The sequence below is a fragment of the Pleurodeles waltl genome, chromosome 8 (genome assembly GCF_031143425.1).
Source record: "Pleurodeles waltl isolate 20211129_DDA chromosome 8, aPleWal1.hap1.20221129, whole genome shotgun sequence".
NCBI classification, from domain to species: Eukaryota; Metazoa; Chordata; class Amphibia; order Caudata; family Salamandridae; genus Pleurodeles; species Pleurodeles waltl.
The window spans coordinates 1,057,778,935-1,057,803,453 of NC_090447.1; positions in this window are offsets into that span (position 1 = coordinate 1,057,778,935).

Consider the following 24,519-nt stretch of genomic DNA (forward strand, 5'->3'; position numbering starts at 1 on the left):
GTAGCTCCTCTCAGATTCCAGAACTTCTGCCACAGAAATGTGAGGAACATGTGTTTTTTTAGCCAAATTTTGAGGTTTGCAAAGGATTCTGGGTAACAGGACCTGGTCCGAGCCCCACAAGTCACCCCATCTTGGATTCCCCTAGGTCTCTAGTTTGCAGAAATGCACAGGTTTGGTAGGTTTCCCTAGGTGCCGGCTGAGCTAGAGGCCAAAATCTACAGGTAGGCACTTTGCAAAAAACACCTCTGTTTTCTTTAAAAAAAATGGGATGTGTCCACGTTGCGCTCTGGGGCATTTCCTGTCGCGGGCGCTAGGCCTACCCACACAAGTGAGGTATCATTTTTATCGGGAGACTTGGGGGAACGCTGGGTGGAAGAAAATTTGTGGTTCCTCTCAGATTCCAGAACTTTCTGCCACAGCAATGTGAGGAACATGTGTTTTTTAAGCCAAATTTTGAGATTTGCAAAGGATTCTGGGTAACAGAACCTGGTCCGAGCCCCACAAGTCACCCCATCTTGGATTCCCCTAGGTCTCTAGTTTTCAGAAATGCACAGGTTTGGTAGGTTTCCCTAGGTGCCGGCTGAGCTAGAGGCCAAAATCTACACGTAGGCACTTTGCAAAAAACACCTCTGTTTTCTTTCAAAAATGTGGATGTGTCCACGTTGCGCTTTGGGGCGTTTCCTGTCACGGGCGCTAGGCCTACCCACACAAGTGAGGTATCATTTTTATCGGGAGACTTGGGGGAATGCTGGGTGGAATGAAATTTGTGGCTCCTCTCAGATTCTAGAACTTTCTGCCACAGAAATGTGAGGAACATGTGTTTTTTTAGCCAAATATTGAGGTTTGCAAAGGATTCTGGGTAACAGAACCTGGTCCGAGCCCCACAAGTCACCCCATCTTGGATTCCCCTAGGTCTCTAGTTTTCAGAAATGCACAGGTTTGGTAGGTTCCCTAGGTGCCGGCTGAGCTAGAGGCCAAAACCTACAGGTAGGCACTTTGCAAAAAACACCTCTGTTTTCTTTAGAAAAAATTGGATGTGTCCAAGTTGCGCTCTGGGGCATTTCCTGTCGCGGGCGCTAGGCCTACCCACACAAGTGAGGTATCATTTTTATCGGGAGACTTGGGGGAACGCTTGGTGGAAGGAAATTTGTGGCTCCTCTCAGATTCCAGAACTTCCTGCCACAGCAATGTGAGGAACATGTGTTTTTTTAGCCAAATTTTGAGGTTTGCAAAGGATTCTGGGTAGCAGAACCTGGTCCGAGCCCCACAAGTCACCCCATCTTGGATTCCCCTAGGTCTCTAGTTTACAGAAATGTACAGTTTTGGTAAGTTTCCCTAGGTGCCGGCTGAGCTAGAGGCCAAAATCTACAGGTAGGCACTTTGCAAAAAACACCTCTGTTTTCTTTCAAAAATTTGGATGTGTCCATGTTGCGCTTTGGGGCGTTTCCTGTCGCGGGCGCTAGGTCTACCCACACAAGTGAGGTATCATTTTTATCGGGAGACTTGGGGGAACGCTGGGTGGAAGGAAATTTGTGGCTCCTCTCAGATTCCAGAACTTTCTGCCACAGAAATGTGAGGAACATGTGTTTTTTTAGCCAAATTTTGAGGTTTGCAAAGGATTCTGGGTAACAGAACCTGGTCCGAGCCCCACAAGTCACCCCATCTTGGATTCCCCTAGGTCTCTAGTTTTCAGAAATGCACAGTTTTGGTAGGTTTCCCTAGGTGCCGGCTGAGCTAGAGGACAAAATCTACAGGTAGGCACTTTGCAAAAAACACCTCTGTTTTCTTTCAAAAATGTGGATGTGTTCACGTTGCGCTTTGGAGCGTTTCCTGTCGCGGGCGCTAGGCCTACCCACACAAGTGAGGTATCATTTTTATCGGGAGACTTGGGGGAACGCTGGGTGGAAAGAAATTTGTGGCTCCTCTCAGATTCCAGAACTTTCTGCCACAGAAATGTGAGGAACATGTGTTTTTTTAGCCAAATTTTGAGGTTTGCAAAGGATTCTGGGTAACAGAACCTGGTCCGAGCCCCACAAGTCACCCCATCTTGGATTCCCCTAGGTCTCTAGTTTTCAGAAATGCACAGGTTTGGTAGGTTTCCCTAGGTGCCGGCTGAGCTAGAGGCCAAAATCTACAGGTAGGCACTTTGCAAAAAACACCTCTGTTTTCTTTAAAAAAAAATGGGATGTGTCCACGTTGCGCTCTGGGGCATTTCCTGTCGCGGGCGCTAGGCCTACCCACACAAGTGAGGTATCATTTTTATCGGGAGACTTGGGGGAATTCTGGGTGGAATGAAATTTGTGGCTCCTCTCAGATTCCAGAACTTTCTGCCACAGAAATGTGAGGAACATGTGTTTTTTTGCCAAATTTTGAGGTTTGCAAAGGATTCTGGGTAACAGAACCTGGTCCGAGCCCCACAAGTCACCCCATCTTGGATTCCCCTAGGTCTCTAGTTTTCAGAAATGCACAGTTTTGGTAGGTTTCCCTAGGTGCCGGCTGAGCTAGAGGCCAAAATCTACAGGTAGGCACTTTGCAAAAAACACCTCTGTTTTCTTTCAAAAATTTGGATGTGTCCATGTTGCGCTTTGGGGCGTTTCCTGTCGCGGGCGCTAGGTCTACCCACACAAGTGAGGTATCATTTTTATCGGGAGACTTGGGGGAACGCTGGGTGGAAGGAAATTTGTGGCTCCTCTCAGATTCCAGAACTTTCTGCCACAGAAATGTGAGGAACATGTGTTTTTTTAGCCAAATTTTGAGGTTTGCAAAGGATTCTGGGTAACAGAACCTGGTCCGAGCCCCACAAGTCACCCCATCTTGGATTCCCCTAGGTCTCTAGTTTTCAGAAATGCACAGTTTTGGTAGGTTTCCCTAGGTGCCGGCTGAGCTAGAGGACAAAATCTACAGGTAGGCACTTTGCAAAAAACACCTCTGTTTTCTTTCAAAAATGTGGATGTGTTCACGTTGCGCTTTGGAGCGTTTCCTGTCGCGGGCGCTAGGCCTACCCACACAAGTGAGGTATCATTTTTATCGGGAGACTTGGGGGAACGCTGGGTGGAAAGAAATTTGTGGCTCCTCTCAGATTCCAGAACTTTCTGCCACAGAAATGTGAGGAACATGTGTTTTTTTAGCCACATTTTGAGGTTTGCAAAGGATTCTGGGTAACAGTACCTGGCCGAGCCCCACAAGTTACCCCATCTTGGATTCCCCTAGGTCTCTAGTTTTCAGAAATGCACAGCTTTGGTAGGTTTCCCTAGATGCCGGCTGAGCTAGAGGCCAAAATCTACAGGTAGGCACTTTGCAAAAAACACCTCTGTTTTCTTTAAAAAAAATGGGATGTGTCCACGTTGCGCTCTGGGGCATTTCCTGTCGCGGGCGCTAGGCCTACCCACACAAGTGAGGTATCATTTTTATCGGGAGACTTGGGGGAATTCTGGGTGGAATGAAATTTGTGGCTCCTCTCAGATTCCAGAACTTTCTGCCACAGAAATGTGAGGAACATGTGTCTTTTTAGCAAAATTTTGAGGTTTGCAAAGGATTCTGGGTAACAGAACCTGGTCCGAGCCCCACAAGTCACCACATCTTGGATTCCCCTAGGTCTCTAGTTTGCAGAAATGCACAGGTTTGGTAGGTTTCCCTAGGTGCCGGCTGAGCTAGAGGCCAAAATCTACAGGTAGGCACTTTGCAAAAAACACCTCTGTTTTCTTTAAAAAAAATGGGATGTGTCCACGTTGCGCTCTGGGGCATTTCCTGTCGCGGGCGCTAGGCCTACCCACACAAGTGAGGTATCATTTTTATCGGGAGACTTGGGGGAACGCTGGGTGGAAGGAAATTTGTAGCTCCTCTCAGATTCCAGAACTTCTGCCACAGAAATGTGAGGAACATGTGTTTTTTTAGCCAAATTTTGAGGTTTGCAAAGGATTCTGGGTAACAGGACCTGGTCCGAGCCCCACAAGTCACCCCATCTTGGATTCCCATAGGTCTCTAGTTTTCAGAAATGCACAGGTTTGGTAGGTTTCCCTAGGTGCCGGCTGACCTAGAGGCCAAAATCTACAGGTAGACACTTTGCAAAAAACACCTCTGTTTTCTTTCAAAAATTTGGATGTGTCCACGTTGCGCTTTGGGGCGTTTCCTGTCGCGGGCGCTAGGCCTACCCACACAAGTGAGGTATCATTTTTATCGGGAGACTTGGGGGAACGCTGGGTGGAAGGAAATTTGTAGCTCCTCTCAGATTCCAGAACTTCTGCCACAGAAATGTGAGGAACATGTGTTTTTTTAGCCAAATTTTGAGGTTTGCAAAGGATTCTGGGTAACAGGACCTGGTCCGAGCCCCACAAGTCACCCCATCTTGGATTCCCCTAGGTCTCTAGTTTGCAGAAATGCACAGGTTTGGTAGGTTTCCCTAGGTGCCGGCTGAGCTAGAGGCCAAAATCTACAGGTAGGCACTTTGCAAAAAACACCTCTGTTTTCTTTAAAAAAAATGGGATGTGTCCACGTTGCGCTCTGGGGCATTTCCTGTCGCGGGCGCTAGGCCTACCCACACAAGTGAGGTATCATTTTTATCGGGAGACTTGGGGGAACGCTGGGTGGAAGAAAATTTGTGGTTCCTCTCAGATTCCAGAACTTTCTGCCACAGCAATGTGAGGAACATGTGTTTTTTTAGCCAAATTTTGAGGTTTGCAAAGGATTCTGGGTAACAGAACCTGGTCCGAGCCCCACAAGTCACCCCATCTTGGATTCCCCTAGGTCTCTAGTTTTCAGAAATGCACAGGCTTGGTAGGTTTCCCTAGGTGCCGGCTGAGCTAGAGGCCAAAATCTACACGTAGGCACTTTGCAAAAAACACCTCTGTTTTCTTTCAAAAATGTGGATGTGTCCACGTTGCGCTTTGGGGCGTTTCCTGTCACGGGCGCTAGGCCTACCCACACAAGTGAGGTATCATTTGTATCGGGAGACTTGGGGGAACGCTGGGTGGAAGGAAATTTGTGGCTCCTCTCAGATTCCAGAACTTTCTGCCACAGAAATGTGAGGAACATGTGTTTTTTTAGCCAAATTTTGAGGTTTTTCAAAGGATTCTGGGTAACAGAACCTGGTCCGAGCCCCACAAGTCACCCCATCTTGGATTCCCCTAGGTCTCTAGTTTGCAGAAATGCACAGGTTTGGTAGGTTTCCCTAGGTGCCTGCTGAGCTAGAGGCCAAAATCTACAGGTAGGCACTTTGCAAAAAACACCTCTGTTTTCTTTAAAAAAAATGGGATGTGTCCACGTTGCGCTCTGGGGCATTTCCTGTCGCGGGCGCTAGGCCTACCCACACAAGTGAGGTATCATTTTTATCGGGAGACTTGGGGGAATTCTGGGTGGAAGGAAATTTGTGGCTCCTCTCAGATTCTAGAACTTTCTGCCACAGAAATGTGAGGAACATGAGTTTTTTTAGCAAAATTTTGAGGTTTGCAAAGGATTCTGGGTAACAGAACCTGGTCCGAGCCCCACAAGTCACCCCATCTTGGATTCCCCTAGGTCTCTAGTTTTCAGAAATGCACAGGTTTGGTAGGTTTCCCTAAGTGCCGGCGGAGCTAGAGGCCAAAATCTACAGGTAGGCACTTTGCAAAAAACACCTCTGTTTTCTTTCAAAAATTTGGATGTGTCCACTTTGCGCTTTGGGGCGTTTCCTGTCGCGGGCGCTAGGCCTACCCACACAAGTGAGATATCATTTTTATCGGGAGACTTGGGGGAACGCTGGGTGGAAGGAAATGTGTGGTTCCTCTCAGATTCCAGAACTTTCTGCCACAGAAATGTGAGGAACATGTGTTTTTTTAGCCAAATTTTGAGGTTTGCAAAGGATTCTGGGTAACAGAACCTGGTCCGAGCCCCACAAGTCACCCCATCTTGGATTCCCCTAGGTCTCTAGTTTTCAGAAATGCACAGGTTTGGTAGGTTTCCCTAGGTGCCGGCTGAGCTAGAGGCCAAAATCTACAGGTAGGCACTTTGCAAAAAACACCTCTGTTTTCTTTAAAAAAAATGGGATGTGTCCACGTTGCTCTCTGGGGCATTTCCTGTCGCGGGCGCTAGGCCTACCCACACAAGTGAGGTATCATTTTTATCGGGAGACTTGGGGGAACGCTGGGTGGAAGAAAATTTGTGGTTCCTCTCAGATTCCAGAACTTTCTGCCACAGCAATGTGAGGAACATGTGTTTTTTTAGCCAAATTTTGAGGTTTGCAAAGGATTCTGGGTAACAGAACCTGGTCCGAGCCCCACAAGTCACCCCATCTTGGATTCCCCTAGGTCTCTAGTTTTCAGAAATGCACAGGTTTGGTAGGTTTCCCTAGGTGCCGGCTGAGCTAGAGGCCAAAATCTACACGTAGGCACTTTGCAAAAAACACCTCTGTTTTCTTTCAAAAATTTGGATGTGTCCACGTTGCGCTTTGGGGCGTTTCCTGTCACGGGCGCTAGGCCTACCCACACAAGTGAGGTATCATTTTTATCGGGAGACTTGGGGGAACGCTGGGTGGAAGGAAATGTGTGGTTCCTCTCAGATTCCAGAACTTTCTGCCACAGAAATGTGAGGAACATGTGTTTTTTTAGCCAAATTTTGAGGTTTGCAAAGGATTCTGGGTAACAGAACCTGGTCCGAGCCCCACAAGTCACCCCATCTTGGATTCCCCTAGGTCTCTAGTTTTCAGAAATGCACAGGTTTGGTAGGTTTCCCTAGGTGCCGGCTGAGCTAGAGGCCAAAATCTACAGGTAGGCACTTTGCAAAAAACACCTCTGTTTTCTTTAAAAAAAATGGGATGTGTCCACGTTGCGCTCTGGGGCATTTCCTGTCGCGGGCGCTAGGCCTACCCACACAAGTGAGGTATCATTTTTATCGGGAGACTTGGGGGAACGCTGTGTGGAAGGAAATTGTGGCTCCTCTCAGATTCCAGAACTTCCTGCCACAGCAATGTGAGGAACATGTGTTTTTTTGCCAAATTTTGAGGTTTGCAAAGGATTCTGGGTAACAGAACCTGGTCCGAGCCCCACAAGTCACCCCATCTTGGATTCCCCTAGGTCTCTAGTTTTCAGAAATGCACAGTTTTGGTAGGTTTCCCTAGGTGCCGGGTGAGCTAGAGGCCAAAATCTACAGGTAGGCACTTTGCAAAAAACACCTCTGTTTTCTTTCAAAAATTTGAATGTGTCCACGTTGCGCTTTGGGGCGTTTCCTGTCGCGGGCGCTAGGCCTACCCACACAAGTGAGGTATCATTTTTATCGGGAGACTTGGGGGAACGCTGGGTGGAAGGAAATTTGTGGCTCCTCTCAGATTCCAGAACTTTCTGCCACAGAAATGTGAGGAACATGTGTTTTTTTAGCCAAATTTTGAGGTTTGCAAAGGATTCTGGGTAACAGAACCTGGTCCGAGCCCCACAAGTCACCCCATCTTGGATTTCCCTAGGTCTCTAGTTTTCAGAAATGCACAGGTTTGGTACGTTTCCCTAGGTGCCGGTTGAGCTAGAGGCCAAAATCTACAAGTAGGCACTTTGCAAAAAACACCTCTGTTTTCTTTCAAAAATGTGGATGTGTCCACGTTGCGCTTTGGGGCGTTTCCTGTCACAGGCGCTAGGCCTACCCACACAAGTGAGGTATCATTTTTATCGGGAGACTTGGGGGAATGCTGGGTGGAATGAAATTTGTGGCTCCTCTCAGATTCTAGAACTTTCTGCCACAGAAATGTGAGGAACATGTGTTTTTTTAGCCAAATATTGAGGTTTGCAAAGGATTCTGGGTAACAGAACCTGGTCCGAGCCCCACAAGTCACCCCATCTTGGATTCCCCTAGGTCTCTAGTTTTCAGAAATGCACAGGTTTGGTAGGTTTCCCTAGGTGCCGGCTGAGCTAGAGGCCAAAATCTACAGGTAGGCACTTTGCAAAAAACACCTCTGTTTTCTTTAGAAAAAATTGGATGTGTCCACGTTGCGCTCTGGGGCATTTCCTGTCGCGGGCGCTAGGCCTACCCACACAAGTGAGGTATCATTTTTATCGGGAGACTTGGGGGAACGCTTGGTGGAAGGAAATTTGTGGCTCCTCTCAGATCCCAGAACTTCCTGCCACAGCAATGTGAGGAACATGTGTTTTTTTAGCCAAATTTTGAGGTTTGCAAAGGATTCTGGGTAGCAGAACCTGGTCCGAGCCCCACAAGTCACCCCATCTTGGATTCCCCTAGGTCTCTAGTTTACAGAAATGTACAGTTTTGGTAGGTTTCCCTAGGTGCCGGCTGAGCTAGAGGCCAAAATCTACAGGTAGGCACTTTGCAAAAAACACCTCTGTTTTCTTTCAAAAATTTGGATGTGTCCATGTTGCGCTTTGGGGCGTTTCCTGTCGCGGGCGCTAGGTCTACCCACACAAGTGAGGTATCATTTTTATCGGAAGACTTGGGGGAACGCTGGGTGGAAGGAAATTTGTGGCTCCTCTCAGATTCAAGAACTTTCTGCCACAGAAATGTGAGGAACATGTGTTTTTTTAGCCAAATTTTGAGGTTTGCAAAGGATTCTGGGTAACAGAACCTGGTCCGAGCCCCACAAGTCACCCCATCTTGGATTCCCCTAGGTCTCTAGTTTTCAGAAATGCACAGTTTTGGTAGGTTTCCCTAGGTGCCGGCTGAGCTAGAGGCCAAAATCTACAGGTAGGCACTTTGCAAAAAACACCTCTGTTTTCTTTCAAAAATGTGGATGTGTTCACGTTGCGCTTTGGAGCGTTTCCTGTCGCGGGTGCTAGGCCTACCCACACAAGTGAGGTATCATTTTTATCGGGAGACTTGGGGGAACGCTGGGTGGAAAGAAATTTGTGGCTCCTCTCAGATTCCAGAACTTTCTGCCACAGAAATGTGAGGAACATGTGTTTTTTTAGCCAAATTTTGAGGTTTGCAAAGGATTCTGGGTAACAGAACCTGGTCCGAGCCCCACAAGTCACCCCATCTTGGATTCCCCTAGGTCTCTAGTTTTCAGAAATGCACAGGTTTGGTAGGTTTCCCTAGGTGCCGGCTGAGCTAGAGGCCAAAATCTACAGGTAGGCACTTTGCAAAAAACACCTCTGTTTTCTTTAAAAAAAATGGGATGTGTCCACGTTGCTCTCTGGGGCATTTCCTGTCGCGGGCGCTAGGCCTACCCACACAAGTGAGGTATCATTTTTATCGGGAGACTTGGGGGAACGCTGGGTGGAAGAAAATTTGTGGTTCCTCTCAGATTCCAGAACTTTCTGCCACAGCAATGTGAGGAACATGTGTTTTTTTAGCCAAATTTTGAGGTTTGCAAAGGATTCTGGGTAACAGAACCTGGTCCGAGCCCCACAAGTCACCCCATCTTGGATTCCCCTAGGTCTCTAGTTTTCAGAAATGCACAGGTTTGGTAGGTTTCCCTAGGTGCCGGCTGAGCTAGAGGCCAAAATCTACAGGTAGGCACTTTGCAAAAAACACCTCTGTTTTCTTTAAAAAAAATGGGATGTGTCCACGTTGCGCTCTGGGGCATTTCCTGTCGCGGGCGCTAGGCCTACCCACACAAGTGAGGTATCATTTTTATCGGGAGACTTGGGGGAACGCTGTGTGGAAGGAAATTGTGGCTCCTCTCAGATTCCAGAACTTCCTGCCACAGCAATGTGAGGAACATGTGTTTTTTTGCCAAATTTTGAGGTTTGCAAAGGATTCTGGGTAACAGAACCTGGTCCGAGCCCCACAAGTCACCCCATCTTGGATTCCCCTAGGTCTCTAGTTTTCAGAAATGCACAGTTTTGGTAGGTTTCCCTAGGTGCCGGGTGAGCTAGAGGCCAAAATCTACAGGTAGGCACTTTGCAAAAAACACCTCTGTTTTCTTTCAAAAATTTGAATGTGTCCACGTTGCGCTTTGGGGCGTTTCCTGTCGCGGGCGCTAGGCCTACCCACACAAGTGAGGTATCATTTTTATCGGGAGACTTGGGGGAACGCTTGGTGGAAGGAAATTTGTGGCTCCTCTCAGATTCCAGAACTTCCTGCCACAGCAATGTGAGGAACATGTGTTTTTTTAGCCAAATTTTGAGGTTTGCAAAGGATTCTGGGTAGCAGAACCTGGTCCGAGCCCCACAAGTCACCCCATCTTGGATTCCCCTAGGTCTCTAGTTTACAGAAATGTACAGTTTTGGTAGGTTTCCCTAGGTGCCGGCTGAGCTAGAGGCCAAAATCTACAGGTAGGCACTTTGCAAAAAACACCTCTGTTTTCTTTCAAAAATTTGGATGTGTCCATGTTGCGCTTTGGGGCGTTTCCTGTCGCGGGCGCTAGGTCTACCCACACAAGTGAGGTATCATTTTTATCGGGAGACTTGGGGGAACGCTGGGTGGAAGGAAATTTGTGGCTCCTCTCAGATTCAAGAACTTTCTGCCACAGAAATGTGAGGAACATGTGTTTTTTTAGCCAAATTTTGAGGTTTGCAAAGGATTCTGGGTAACAGAACCTGGTCCGAGCCCCACAAGTCACCCCATCTTGGATTCCCCTAGGTCTCTAGTTTTCAGAAATGCACAGTTTTGGTAGGTTTCCCTAGGTGCCGGCTGAGCTAGAGGCCAAAATCTACAGGTAGGCACTTTGCAAAAAACACCTCTGTTTTCTTTCAAAAATGTGGATGTGTTCACGTTGCGCTTTGGAGCGTTTCCTGTCGCGGGTGCTAGGCCTACCCACACAAGTGAGGTATCATTTTTATCGGGAGACTTGGGGGAACGCTGGGTGGAAAGAAATTTGTGGCTCCTCTCAGATTCCAGAACTTTCTGCCACAGAAATGAGGAACATGTGTTTTTTTAGCCAAATTTTGAGGTTTGCAAAGGATTCTGGGTAACAGAACCTGGTCCGAGCCCCACAAGTCACCCCATCTTGGATTCCCCTAGGTCTCTAGTTTTCAGAAATGCACAGGTTTGGTAGGTTTCCCTAGGTGCCGGCTGAGCTAGAGGCCAAAATCTACAGGTAGGCACTTTGCAAAAAACACCTCTGTTTTCTTTAAAAAAAATGGGATGTGTCCACGTTGCTCTCTGGGGCATTTCCTGTCGCGGGCGCTAGGCCTACCCACACAAGTGAGGTATCATTTTTATCGGGAGACTTGGGGGAACGCTGGGTGGAAGAAAATTTGTGGTTCCTCTCAGATTCCAGAACTTTCTGCCAGAGCAATGTGAGGAACATGTGTTTTTTTAGCCAAATTTTGAGGTTTGCAAAGGATTCTGGGTAACAGAACCTGGTCCGAGCCCCACAAGTCACCCCATCTTGGATTCCCCTAGGTCTCTAGTTTTCAGAAATGCACAGGTTTGGTAGGTTTCCCTAGGTGCCGGCTGAGCTAGAGGCCAAAATCTACACGTAGGCACTTTGCAAAAAACACCTCTGTTTTCTTTCAAAAATTTGGATGTGTCCACATTGCGCTTTGGGGCATTTCCTGTCACGGGCGCTAGGCCTACCCACACAAGTGAGGTATCATTTTTATCGGGAGACTTGGGGGAACGCTGGGTGGAAGGAAATTTGTGGCTCCTCTCAGATTCCAGAACTTTCTGCCACAGAAATGTGAGGAACATGTGTTTTTTTAGCCAAATTTTGAGGTTTTTCAAAGGATTCTGGGTAACAGAACCTGGTCCGAGCCCCACAAGTCACCCCATCTTGGATTCCCCTAGGTCTCTAGTTTGCAGAAATGCACAGGTTTGGTAGGTTTCCCTAGGTGCCTGCTGAGCTAGAGGCCAAAATCTACAGGTAGGCACTTTGCAAAAAACACCTCTGTTTTCTTTAAAAAAAATGGGATGTGTCCACGTTGCGCTCTGGGGCATTTCCTGTCGCGGGCGCTAGGCCTACCCACACAAGTGAGGTATCATTTTTATCGGGAGACTTGGGGGAATTCTGGGTGGAAGGAAATTTGTGGCTCCTCTCAGATTCTAGAACTTTCTGCCACAGAAATGTGAGGAACATGTGTTTTTTTAGCAAAATTGTGAGGTTTGCAAAGGATTCTGGGTAACAGAACCTGGTCCGAGCCCCACAAGTCACCCCATCTTGGATTCCCCTAGGTCTCTAGTTTTCAGAAATGCACAGGTTTGGTAGGTTTCCCTAAGTGCCGGCGGAGCTAGAGGCCAAAATCTACAGGTAGGCACTTTGCAAAAAACACCTCTGTTTTCTTTCAAAAATTTGGATGTGTCCACTTTGCGCTTTGGGGCGTTTCCTGTCGCGGGCGCTAGGCCTACCCACACAAGTGAGGTATCATTTTTATCGGGTGACTTGGGGGAACGCTGGGTGGAAGGAAATGTGTGGTTCCTCTCAGATTCCAGAACTTTCTGCCACAGAAATGTGAGGAACATGTGTTTTTTTAGCCAAATTTTGAGGTTTGCAAAGGATTCTGGGTAACAGAACCTGGTCCGAGCCCCACAAGTCACCCCATCTTGGATTCCCCTAGGTCTCTAGTTTTCAGAAATGCACAGGTTTGGTAGGTTTCCCTAGGTGCCGGCTGAGCTAGAGGCCAAAATCTACAGGTAGGCACTTTGCAAAAAACACCTCTGTTTTCTTTAAAAAAAATGGGATGTGTCCACGTTGCGCTCTGGGGCATTTCCTGTCGCGGGCGCTAGGCCTACCCACACAAGTGAGGTATCATTTTTATCGGGAGACTTGGGGGAATTCTGGGTGGAAGGAAATGTGTGGTTCCTCTCAGATTCCAGAACTTTCTGCCACAGAAATGTGAGGAACATGTGTTTTTTTAGCCAAATTTTGAGGTTTGCAAAGGATTCTGGGTAACAGAACCTGGTCCGAGCCCCACAAGTCACCCCATCTTGGAGTCCCCTAGGTCTCTAGTTTTCAGAAATGCACAGTTTTGGTAAGTTTCCCTAGGTGCCGGGTGAGCTAGAGGCCAAAATCTACAGGTAGGCACTTTGCAAAAAACACCTCTGTTTTCTTTCAAAAATTTGAATGTGTCCACGTTGCGCTTTGGGGCGTTTCCTGTCACGGGCGCTAGGCCTACCCACACAAGTGAGGTATCATTTGTATCGGGAGACTTGGGGGAACGCTGGGTGGAAGGAAATTTGTGGCTCCTCTCAGATTCCAGAACTTTCTGCCACAGAAATGTGAGGAACATGTGTTTTTTTAGCCAAATTTTGAGGTTTTTCAAAGGATTCTGGGTAACAGAACCTGGTCCGAGCCCCACAAGTCACCCCATCTTGGATTCCCCTAGGTCTCTAGTTTGCAGAAATGCACAGGTTTGGTAGGTTTCCCTAGGTGCCTGCTGAGCTAGAGGCCAAAATCTACAGGTAGGCACTTTGCAAAAAACACCTCTGTTTTCTTTAAAAAAAATGGGATGTGTCCACGTTGCGCTCTGGGGCATTTCCTGTCGCGGGCGCTAGGCCTACCCACACAAGTGAGGTATCATTTTTATCGGGAGACTTGGGGGAATTCTGGGTGGAAGGAAATTTGTGGCTCCTCTCAGATTCTAGAACTTTCTGCCACAGAAATGTGAGGAACATGTGTTTTTTTAGCAAAATTTTGAGGTTTGCAAAGGATTCTGGGTAACAGAACCTGGTCCGAGCCCCACAAGTCACCCCATCTTGGATTCCCCTAGGTCTCTAGTTTTCAGAAATGCACAGGTTTGGTAGGTTTCCCTAAGTGCCGGCGGAGCTAGAGGCCAAAATCTACAGGTAGGCACTTTGCAAAAAACACCTCTGTTTTCTTTCAAAAATTTGGATGTGTCCACTTTGCGCTTTGGGGCGTTTCCTGTCGCGGGCGCTAGGCCTACCCACACAAGTGAGATATCATTTTTATCGGGAGACTTGGGGGAACGCTGGGTGGAAGGAAATGTGTGGTTCCTCTCAGATTCCAGAACTTTCTGCCACAGAAATGTGAGGAACATGTGTTTTTTTAGCCAAATTTTGAGGTTTGCAAAGGATTCTGGGTAACAGAACCTGGTCCGAGCCCCACAAGTCATCCCATCTTGGATTCCCCTAGGTCTCTAGTTTTCAGAAATGCACAGGTTTGGTAGGTTTCCCTAGGTGCCGGCTGAGCTAGAGGCCAAAATCTACAGGTAGGCACTTTGCAAAAAACACCTCTGTTTTCTTTAAAAAAAATGGGATGTGTCCACGTTGCGCTCTGGGGCATTTCCTGTCGCGGGCGCTAGGCCTACCCACACAAGTGAGGTATCATTTTTATCGGGAGACTTGGGGGAACGCTGTGTGGAAGGAAATTGTGGCTCCTCTCAGATTCCAGAACTTCCTGCCACAGCAATGTGAGGAACATGTGTTTTTTTGCCAAATTTTGAGGTTTGCAAAGGATTCTGGGTAACAGAACCTGGTCCGAGCCCCACAAGTCACCCCATCTTGGATTCCCCTAGGTCTCTAGTTTTCAGAAATGCACAGTTTTGGTAGGTTTCCCTAGGTGCCGGGTGAGCTAGAGGCCAAAATCTACAGGTAGGCACTTTGCAAAAAACACCTCTGTTTTCTTTCAAAAATTTGAATGTGTCCACGTTGCGCTTTGGGGCGTTTCCTGTCGCGGGCGCTAGGCCTACCCACACAAGTGAGGTATCATTTTTATCGGGAGACTTGGGGGAACGCTGGGTGGAAGGAAATTTGTGGCTCCTCTCAGATTCCAGAACTTTCTGCCACAGAAATGTGAGGAACATGTGTTTTTTTAGCCAAATTTTGAGGTTTGCAAAGGATTCTGGGTAACAGAACCTGGTCCGAGCCCCACAAGTCACCCCATCTTGGATTTCCCTAGGTCTCTAGTTTTCAGAAATGCACAGGTTTGGTACGTTTCCCTAGGTGCCGGTTGAGCTAGAGGCCAAAATCTACACGTAGGCACTTTGCAAAAAACACCTCTGTTTTCTTTCAAAAATGTGGATGTGTCCACGTTGCGCTTTGGGGCGTTTCCTGTCACAGGCGCTAGGCCTACCCACACAAGTGAGGTATCATTTTTATCGGGAGACTTGGGGGAATGCTGGGTGGAATGAAATTTGTGGCTCCTCTCAGATTCTAGAACTTTCTGCCACAGAAATGTGAGGAACATGTGTTTTTTTAGCCAAATATTGAGGTTTGCAAAGGATTCTGGGTAACAGAACCTGGTCCGAGCCCCACAAGTCACCCCATCTTGGATTCCCCTAGGTCTCTAGTTTTCAGAAATGCACAGGTTTGGTAGGTTTCCCTAGGTGCCGGCTGAGCTAGAGGCCAAAATCTACAGGTAGGCACTTTGCAAAAAACACCTCTGTTTTCTTTAGAAAAAATTGGATGTGTCCACGTTGCGCTCTGGGGCATTTCCTGTCGCGGGCGCTAGGCCTACCCACACCAGTGAGGTATCATTTTTATCGGGAGACTTGGGGGAACGCTTGGTGGAAGGAAATTTGTGGCTCCTCTCAGATTCCAGAACTTCCTGCCACAGCAATGTGAGGAACATGTGTTTTTTTAGCCAAATTTTGAGGTTTGCAAAGGATTCTGGGTAGCAGAACCTGGTCCGAGCCCCACAAGTCACCCCATCTTGGATTCCCCTAGGTCTCTAGTTTACAGAAATGTACAGTTTTGGTAGGTTTCCCTAGGTGCCGGCTGAGCTAGAGGCCAAAATCTACAGGTAGGCACTTTGCAAAAAACACCTCTGTTTTCTTTCAAAAATTTGGATGTGTCCATGTTGCGCTTTGGGGCGTTTCCTGTCGCGGGCGCTAGGTCTACCCACACAAGTGAGGTATCATTTTTATCGGAAGACTTGGGGGAACGCTGGGTGGAAGAAAATTTGTGGCTCCTCTCAGATTCAAGAACTTTCTGCCACAGAAATGTGAGGAACATGTGTTTTTTTAGCCAAATTTTGAGGTTTGCAAAGGATTCTGGGTAACAGAACCTGGTCCGAGCCCCACAAGTCACCCCATCTTGGATTCCCCTAGGTCTCTAGTTTTCAGAAATGCACAGTTTTGGTAGGTTTCCCTAGGTGCCGGCTGAGCTAGAGGCCAAAATCTACAGGTAGGCACTTTGCAAAAAACACCTCTGTTTTCTTTCAAAAATGTGGATGTGTTGACGTTGCGCTTTGGAGCGTTTCCTGTCGCGGGTGCTAGGCCTACCCACACAAGTGAGGTATCATTTTTATCGGGAGACTTGGGGGAACGCTGGGTGGAAAGAAATTTGTGGCTCCTCTCAGATTCCAGAACTTTCTGCCACAGAAATGTGAGGAACATGTGTTTTTTTAGCCAAATTTTGAGGTTTGCAAAGGATTCTGGGTAACAGAACCTGGTCCGAGCCCCACAAGTCACCCCATCTTGGATTCCCCTAGGTCTCTAGTTTTCAGAAATGCACAGGTTTGGTAGGTTTCCGTAGGTGCCGGCTGAGCTAGAGGCCAAAATCTACAGGTAGGCACTTTGCAAAAAACACCTCTGTTTTCTTTAAAAAAAATGGGATGTGTCCACGTTGCTCTCTGGGGCATTTCCTGTCGCGGGCGCTAGGCCTACCCACACAAGTGAGGTATCATTTTTATCGGGAGACTTGGGGGAACGCTGGGTGGAAGAAAATTTGTGGTTCCTCTCAGATTCCAGAACTTTCTGCCACAGCAATGTGAGGAACATGTGTTTTTTTAGCCAAATTTTGAGGTTTGCAAAGGATTCTGGGTAACAGAACCTGGTCCGAGCCCCACAAGTCACCCCATCTTGGATTCCCCTAGGTCTCTAGTTTTCAGAAATGCACAGGTTTGGTAGGTTTCCCTAGGTGCCGGCTGAGCTAGAGGCCAAAATCTACAGGTAGGCACTTTGCAAAAAACACCTCTGTTTTCTTTAAAAAAAATGGGATGTGTCCACGTTGCGCTCTGGGGCATTTCCTGTCGCGGGCGCTAGGCCTACCCACACAAGTGAGGTATCATTTTTATCGGGAGACTTGGGGGAACGCTGTGTGGAAGGAAATTGTGGCTCCTCTCAGATTCCAGAACTTCCTGCCACAGCAATGTGAGGAACATGTGTTTTTTTGCCAAATTTTGAGGTTTGCAAAGGATTCTGGGTAACAGAACCTGGTCCGAGCCCCACAAGTCACCCCATCTTGGATTCCCCTAGGTCTCTAGTTTTCAGAAATGCACAGTTTTGGTAGGTTTCCCTAGGTGCCGGGTGAGCTAGAGGCCAAAATCTACAGGTAGGCACTTTGCAAAAAACACCTCTGTTTTCTTTCAAAAATTTGAATGTGTCCACGTTGCGCTTTGGGGCGTTTCCTGTCGCGGGCGCTAGGCCTACCCACACAAGTGAGGTATCATTTTTATCGGGAGACTTGGGGGAACGCTTGGTGGAAGGAAATTTGTGGCTCCTCTCAGATTCCAGAACTTCCTGCCACAGCAATGTGAGGAACATGTGTTTTTTTAGCCAAATTTTGAGGTTTGCAAAGGATTCTGGGTAGCAGAACCTGGTCCGAGCCCCACAAGTCACCCCATCTTGGATTCCCCTAGGTCTCTACTTTACAGAAATGTACAGTTTTGGTAGGTTTCCCTAGGTGCCGGCTGAGCTAGAGGCCAAAATCTACAGGTAGGCACTTTGCAAAAAACACCTCTGTTTTCTTTCAAAAATTTGGATGTGTCCATGTTGCGCTTTGGGGCGTTTCCTGTCGCGGGCGCTAGGTCTACCCACACAAGTGAGGTATCATTTTTATCGGGAGACTTGGGGGAACGCTGGGTGGAAGGAAATTTGTGGCTCCTCTCAGATTCAAGAACTTTCTGCCACAGAAATGTGAGGAACATGTGTTTTTTTAGCCAAATTTTGAGGTTTGCAAAGGATTCTGGGTAACAGAACCTGGTCCGAGCCCCACAAGTCACCCCATCTTGGATTCCCCTAGGTCTCTAGTTTTCAGAAATGCACAGTTTTGGTAGGTTTCCCTAGGTGCCGGCTGAGCTAGAGGCCAAAATCTACAGGTAGGCACTTTGCAAAAAACACCTCTGTTTTCTTTCAAAAATGTGGATGTGTTCACGTTGCGCTTTGGAGCGTTTCCTGTCGCGGGTGCTAGGCCTACCCACACAAGTGAGGTATCATTTTTATCGGGAGACTTGGGGGAACGCTGGGTGGAAAGAAATTTGTGGCTCCTCTCAGATTCCAGAACTTTCTGCCACAGAAATGAGGAACATGTGTTTTTTTAGCCAAATTTTGAGGTTTGCAAAGGATTCTGGGTAACAGAACCTGGTCCGAGCCCCACAAGTCACCCCATCTTGGATTCACCTAGGTCTCTAGTTTTCAGAAATGCACAGGTTTGGTAGGTTTCCCTAGGTGCCGGCTGAGCTAGAGGCCAAAATCTACAGGTAGGCACTTTGCAAAAAACACCTCTGTTTTCTTTAAAAAAAATGGGATGTGTCCACGTTGCTCTCTGGGGCATTTCCTGTCGCGGGCGCTAGGCCTACCCACACAAGTGAGGTATCATTTTTATCGGGAGACTTGGGGGAACGCTGGGTGGAAGAAAATTTGTGGTTCCTCTCAGATTCCAGAACTTTCTGCCAGAGCAATGTGAGGAACATGTGTTTTTTTAGCCAAATTTTGAGGTTTGCAAAGGATTCTGGGTAACAGAACCTGGTCCGAGCCCCACAAGTCACCCCATCTTGGATTCCCCTAGGTCTCTAGTTTTCAGAAATGCACAGGTTTGGTAGGTTTCCCTAGGTGCCGGCTGAGCTAGAGGCCAAAATCTACACGTAGGCACTTTGCAAAAAACACCTCTGTTTTCTTTCAAAAATTTGGATGTGTCCACGTTGCGCTTTGGGGCGTTTCCTGTCACGGGCGCTAGGCCTACCCACACAAGTGAGGTATCATTTTTATCGGGAGACTTGGGGGAACGCTGGGTGGAAGGAAATTTGTGGCTCCTCTCAGATTCCAGAACTTTCTGCCACAGAAATGTGAGGAACATGTATTTTTTTAGCCAAATTTTGAGGTTTTTCAAAGGATTCTGGGTAACAGAACCTGGTCCGAGCCCCACAAGTCACCCCATCTTGGATTCCCCTAGGTCTCTAGTTTGCAGAAATGCACAGGTTTGGTAGGTTTCCCTAGGTGCCTGCTGAGCTAGAGGCCAAAATCTACAGGTAGGCACTTTGCAAAAAACACCTGTTTTCTTTAAAAAAAATGGGATGTGTCCACGTTGCGCTCTGGGGCATTTCCTGTCGCGGGCGCTAGGCCTACCCACACAAGTGAGGTATCATTTTTATCGGGAGACTTGGGGGAATTCTGGGTGGAAGGAAATTTGTGGCTCCTCTCAGATTCTAGAACTTTCTGCCACAGAAATGTGAGGAACATGTGTTTTTTTAGCAAAATTGTGAGGTTTGCAAAGGATTCTGGGTAACAGAACCTGGTCCGAGCCCCACAAGTCACCCCATCTTGGATTCCCCTAGGTCTCTAGTTTTCAGAAATGCACAGGTTTGGTAGGTTTCCCTAAGTGCCGGCGGAGCTAGAGGCCAAAATCTACAGGTAGGCACTTTGCAAAAAACACCTCTGTTTTCTTTCAAAAATTTGGATGTGTCCACTTTGCGCTTTGGGGCGTTTCCTGTCACGGGCGCTAGGCCTACCCACACAAGTGAGGTATCATTTTTATCGGGTGACTTGGGGGAACGCTGGGTGGAAGGAAATGTGTGGTTCCTCTCAGATTCCAGAACTTTCTGCCACAGAAATGTGAGGAACATGTGTTTTTTTAGCCAAATTTTGAGGTTTGCAAAGGATTCTGGGTAACAGAACCTGGTCCGAGCCCCACAAGTCACCCCATCTTGGATTCCCCTAGGTCTCTAGTTTTCAGAAATGCACAGGTTTGGTAGGTTTCCCTAGGTGCCGGCTGAGCTAGAGGCCAAAATCTACAGGTAGGCACTTTGCAAAAAACACCTCTGTTTTCTTTAAAAAAAATGGGATGTGTCCACGTTGCGCTCTGGGGCATTTCCTGTCGCGGGCGCTAGGCCTACCCACACAAGTGAGGTATCATTTTTATCGGGAGACTTGGGGGAATTCTGGGTGGAAGGAAATGTGTGGTTCCTCTCAGATTCCAGAACTTTCTGCCACAGAAATGTGAGGAACATGTGTTTTTTTAGCCAAATTTTGAGGTTTGCAAAGGATTCTGGGTAACAGAACCTGGTCCGAGCCCCACAAGTCACCCCATCTTGGATTCCCCTAGGTCTCTAGTTTTCAGAAATGCACAGTTTTGGTAGGTTTCCCTAGGTGCCGGGTGAGCTAGAGGCCAAAATCTACAGGTAGGCACTTTGCAAAAAACACCTCTGTTTTCTTTCAAAAATTTGAATGTGTCCACGTTGCGCTTTGGGGCGTTTCCTGTCGCGGGCGCTAGGCCTACCCACACAAGTGAGGTATCATTTTTTTCGGGAGACTTGGGGGAACGCTGGGTGGAAGGAAATTTGTGGCTCCTCTCAGATTCCAGAACTTTCTGCCACAGAAATGTGAGGAACATGTGTTTTTTTAGCCAAATTTTGAGGTTTGCAAAGGATTCTGGGTAACAGAACCTGGTCCGAGCCCCACAAGTCACCCCATCTTGGATTTCCCTAGGTCTCTAGTTTTCAGAAATGCACAGGTTTTGTAGGTTTCCCTAGGTGCCGGTTGAGCTAGAGGCCAAAATCTACACGTAGGCACTTTGCAAAAAACACCTCTGTTTTCTTTCAAAAATGTGGATGTGTCCACGTTGCGCTTTGGGGCGTTTCCTGTCACGGGCGCTAGGCCTACCCACACAAGTGAGGTATCATTTTTATCGGGAGACTTGGGGGAATGCTGGGTGGAATGAAATTTGTGGCTCCTCTCAGATTCTAGAACTTTCTGCCACAGAAATGTGAGGAACATGTGTTTTTTTAGCCAAATATTGAGGTTTGCAAAGGATTCTGGGTAACAGAACCTGGTCCGAGCCCCACAAGTCACCCCATCTTGGATTCCCCTAGGTCTCTAGTTTTCAGAAATGCACAGGTTTGGTAGGTTTCCCTAGGTGCCGGCTGAGCTAGAGGCCAAAATCTACAGGTAGGCACTTTGCAAAAAACACCTCTGTTTTCTTTAGAAAAAATTGGATGTGTCCACGTTGCGCTCTGGGGCATTTCCTGTCGCGGGCGCTAGGCCTACCCACACAAGTGAGGTATCATTTTTATCGGGAGACTTGGGGGAACGCTTGGTGGAAGGAAATTTGTGGCTCCTCTCAGATTCCAGAACTTCCTGCCACAGCAATGTGAGGAACATGTGTTTTTTTAGCCAAATTTTGAGGTTTGCAAAGGATTCTGGGTAGCAGAACCTGGTCCGAGCCCCACAAGTCACCCCATCTTGGATTCCCCTAGGTCTCTAGTTTACAGAAATGTACAGTTTTGGTAGGTTTCCCTAGGTGCCGGCTGAGCTAGAGGCCAAAATCTACAGGTAGTCACTTTGCAAAAAACACCTCTGTTTTCTTTCAAAAATTTGGATGTGTCCATGTTGCGCTTTGGGGCGTTTCCTGTCGCGGGCGCTAGGTCTACCCACACAAGTGAGGTATCATTTTTATCGGGAGACTTGGGGGAACGCTGGGTGGAAGGAAATTTGTGGCTCCTCTCAGATTCAAGAACTTTCTGCCACAGAAATGTGAGGAACATGTGTTTTTTTAGCCAAATTTTGAGGTTTGCAAAGGATTCTGGGTAACAGAACCTGGTCCGAGCCCCACAAGTCACCCCATCTTGGATTCCCCTAGGTCTCTAGTTTTCAGAAATGCACAGTTTTGGTAGGTTTCCCTAGGTGCCGGCTGAGCTAGAGGCCAAAATCTACAGGTAGGCACTTTGCAAAAAACACCTCTGTTTTCTTTCAAAAATGTGGATGTGTTCACGTTGCGCTTTGGAGCGTTTCCTGTCGCGGGTGCTAGGCCTACCCACACAAGTGAGGTATCATTTTTATCGGGAGACTTGGGGGAACGCTGGGTGGAAAGAAATTTGTGGCTCCTCTCAGATTCCAGAACTTTCTGCCACAGAAATGTGAGGAACATGTGTTTTTTTAGCCAAATTTTGAGGTTTGCAAAGGATTCTGGGTAACAGAACCTGGTCCGAGCCCCACAAGTCACCCCATCTTGGATTCCCCTAGGTCTCTAGTTTTCAGAAATGCACAGGTTTGGTAGGTTTCCCTAGGTGCCGGCTGAGCTAGAGGCCAAAATCTACAGGTAGGCACTTTGCAAAAAACACCTCTGTTTTCTTTAAAAAAAATGGGATGTGTCCACGTTGCGCTCTGGGGCATTTCCTGTCGCGGGCGCTAGGCCTACCCACACAAGTGAGGTATCATTTTTATCGGGAGACTTGGGGGAATTCTGGGTGGAATGAAATTTGTGGCTCCTCTCAGATTCCAGAACTTTCTGCCACAGAAATGTGAGGAACATGTGCCTTTTTAGCCAAATTTTGAGGTTTGCAAAGGATTCTGGGTAACAGAACCTGGTCCGAGCCCCACAAGTCACCACATCTTGGATTCCCCTAGGTCTCTAGTTTGCAGAAATGCACAGGTTTGGTAGGTTTCCCTAGGTGCCGGCTGAGCTAGAGGCCAAAATCTACAGGTAGGCACTTTGCAAAAAACACCTCTGTTTTCTTTAAAAAAAATGGGATGTGTCCACGTTGCGCTCTGGGGCATTTCCTGTCGCGGGCGCTAGGCCTACCCACACAAGTGAGGTATCATTTTTATCGGGAGACTTGGGGGAACGCTGTGTGGAAGGAAATTTGTGGCTCCTCTCAGATTCCAGAACTTCCTGCCACAGCAATGTGAGGAACATGTGTTTTTTTGCCAAATTTTGAGGTTTGCAAAGGATTCTGGGTAACAGAACCTGGTCCGAGCCCCACAAGTCACCCCATCTTGGATTCCCCTAGGTCTCTAGTTTTCAGAAATGCACAGTTTTGGTAGGTTTCCCTAGGTGCCGGGTGAGCTAGAGGCCAAAATCTACAGGTAGGCACTTTGCAAAAAACACCTCTGTTTTCTTTCAAAAATTTGGATGTGTCCACGTTGCGCTTTGGGGCGTTTCCTGTCGCGGGCGCTAGGCCTACCCACACAAGTGAGGTATCATTTTTATCGGGAGACTTGGGGGAATGCTGGTTGGAAGGAAATTTGTGGCTCCTCTCAGATTCTATAACTTTCTGCCACAGAAATGTGAGGAACATGTGTTTTTTAGCCAAATTTTGAGGTTTGCAAAGGATTCTGGGTAACAGAACCTGGTCCGAACCCCACAAGTCACCCCATCTTGGATTCCCCTAGGTCTCTAGTTTGCAGAAATGCACAGGTTTGGTAGGTTTCACTAGGTGCCGGCTGAGCTAGAGGCCAAAATCTACAGGTAGGCACTTTGCAAAAAACACCTCTGTTTTCTTTAAAAAAAATGGGATGTGTCCACGTTGCACTCTGGGGCATTTCCTGTCGCGGGCGCTAAGCCTACCCACACAAGTGAGGTATCATTTTTATCGGGAGACTTGGGGGAATGCTGGGTGGAAGGAAATTTGTGGCTCCTCTCAGATTCTAGAACTTTCTGCCACAGAAATATGAGGAACATGTGTTTTTTTAGCCAAATTTTGAGGTTTGCAAAGGATTCTGGGTAACAGAACCTGGTCCGAACCCCACAAGTCACCCCATCTTGGATTCCCCTAGGTCTCTAGTTTGCAGAAATGCACAGGTTTGGTAGGTTTCACTAGGTGCCGGCTGAGCTAGAGGCCAAAATCTACAGGTAGGCACTTTGCAAAAAACACCTCTGTTTTCTTTAAAAAAAATGGGATGTGTCCACGTTGCACTCTGGGGCATTTCCTGTCGCGGGCGCAAGGCCTACCCACACAAGTGAGGTATCATTTTTATCTGGAGACTTGGGGGAACGCTGTGTGGAAGGAAATTTGTGGCTCCTCTCAGATTCCAGAACTTCCTGCCACAGCAATGTGAGGAACATGTTTTTTTTTGCCAAATTTTGAGGTTTGCAAAGGATTCTGGGTAACAGAACCTGGTCCGAGCCCCACAAGTCACCCCATCTTGGATTCCCCTAGGTCTCTAGTTTTCAGAAATGCACAGTTTTGGTAGGTTTCCCTAGGTGCCGGGTGAGCTAGAGGCCAAAATCTACAGGTAGGCACTTTGCAAAAAACACCTCTGTTTTCTTTCAAAAATTTGAATGTGTCCACGTTGCGCTTTGGGGCGTTTCCTGTCGCGGGCGCTAGGCCTACCCACACAAGTGAGGTATCATTTTTTTCGGGAGACTTGGAGGAACGCTGGCTGGAAGGAAATTTGTGGCTCCTCTCAGATTCCAGAACTTTCTGCCACAGAAATGTGAGGAACATGTGTTTTTTTAGCCAAATTTTGAGGTTTGCAAAGGATTCTGGGTAAGAGATCCTGGTCCGAGCCCCACAAGTCACCCCATCTTGGATTTCCCTAGGTCTCTAGTTTTCAGAAATGCACAGGTTTGGTAGGTTTCCCTAGGTGCCGGCTGAGCTAGAGGCCAAAATCTACACGTAGGCACTTTGCAAAAAACACCTCTGTTTTCTTTCAAAAATTTGGATGTGTCCACGTTGCGCTTTGGGGCGTTTCCTGACGCGGGCGCTAGGCCTACCCACACAAGTGAGGTATCATTTTTATCGGGAGACTTGGGGGAATGCTGGGTGGAAGGAAA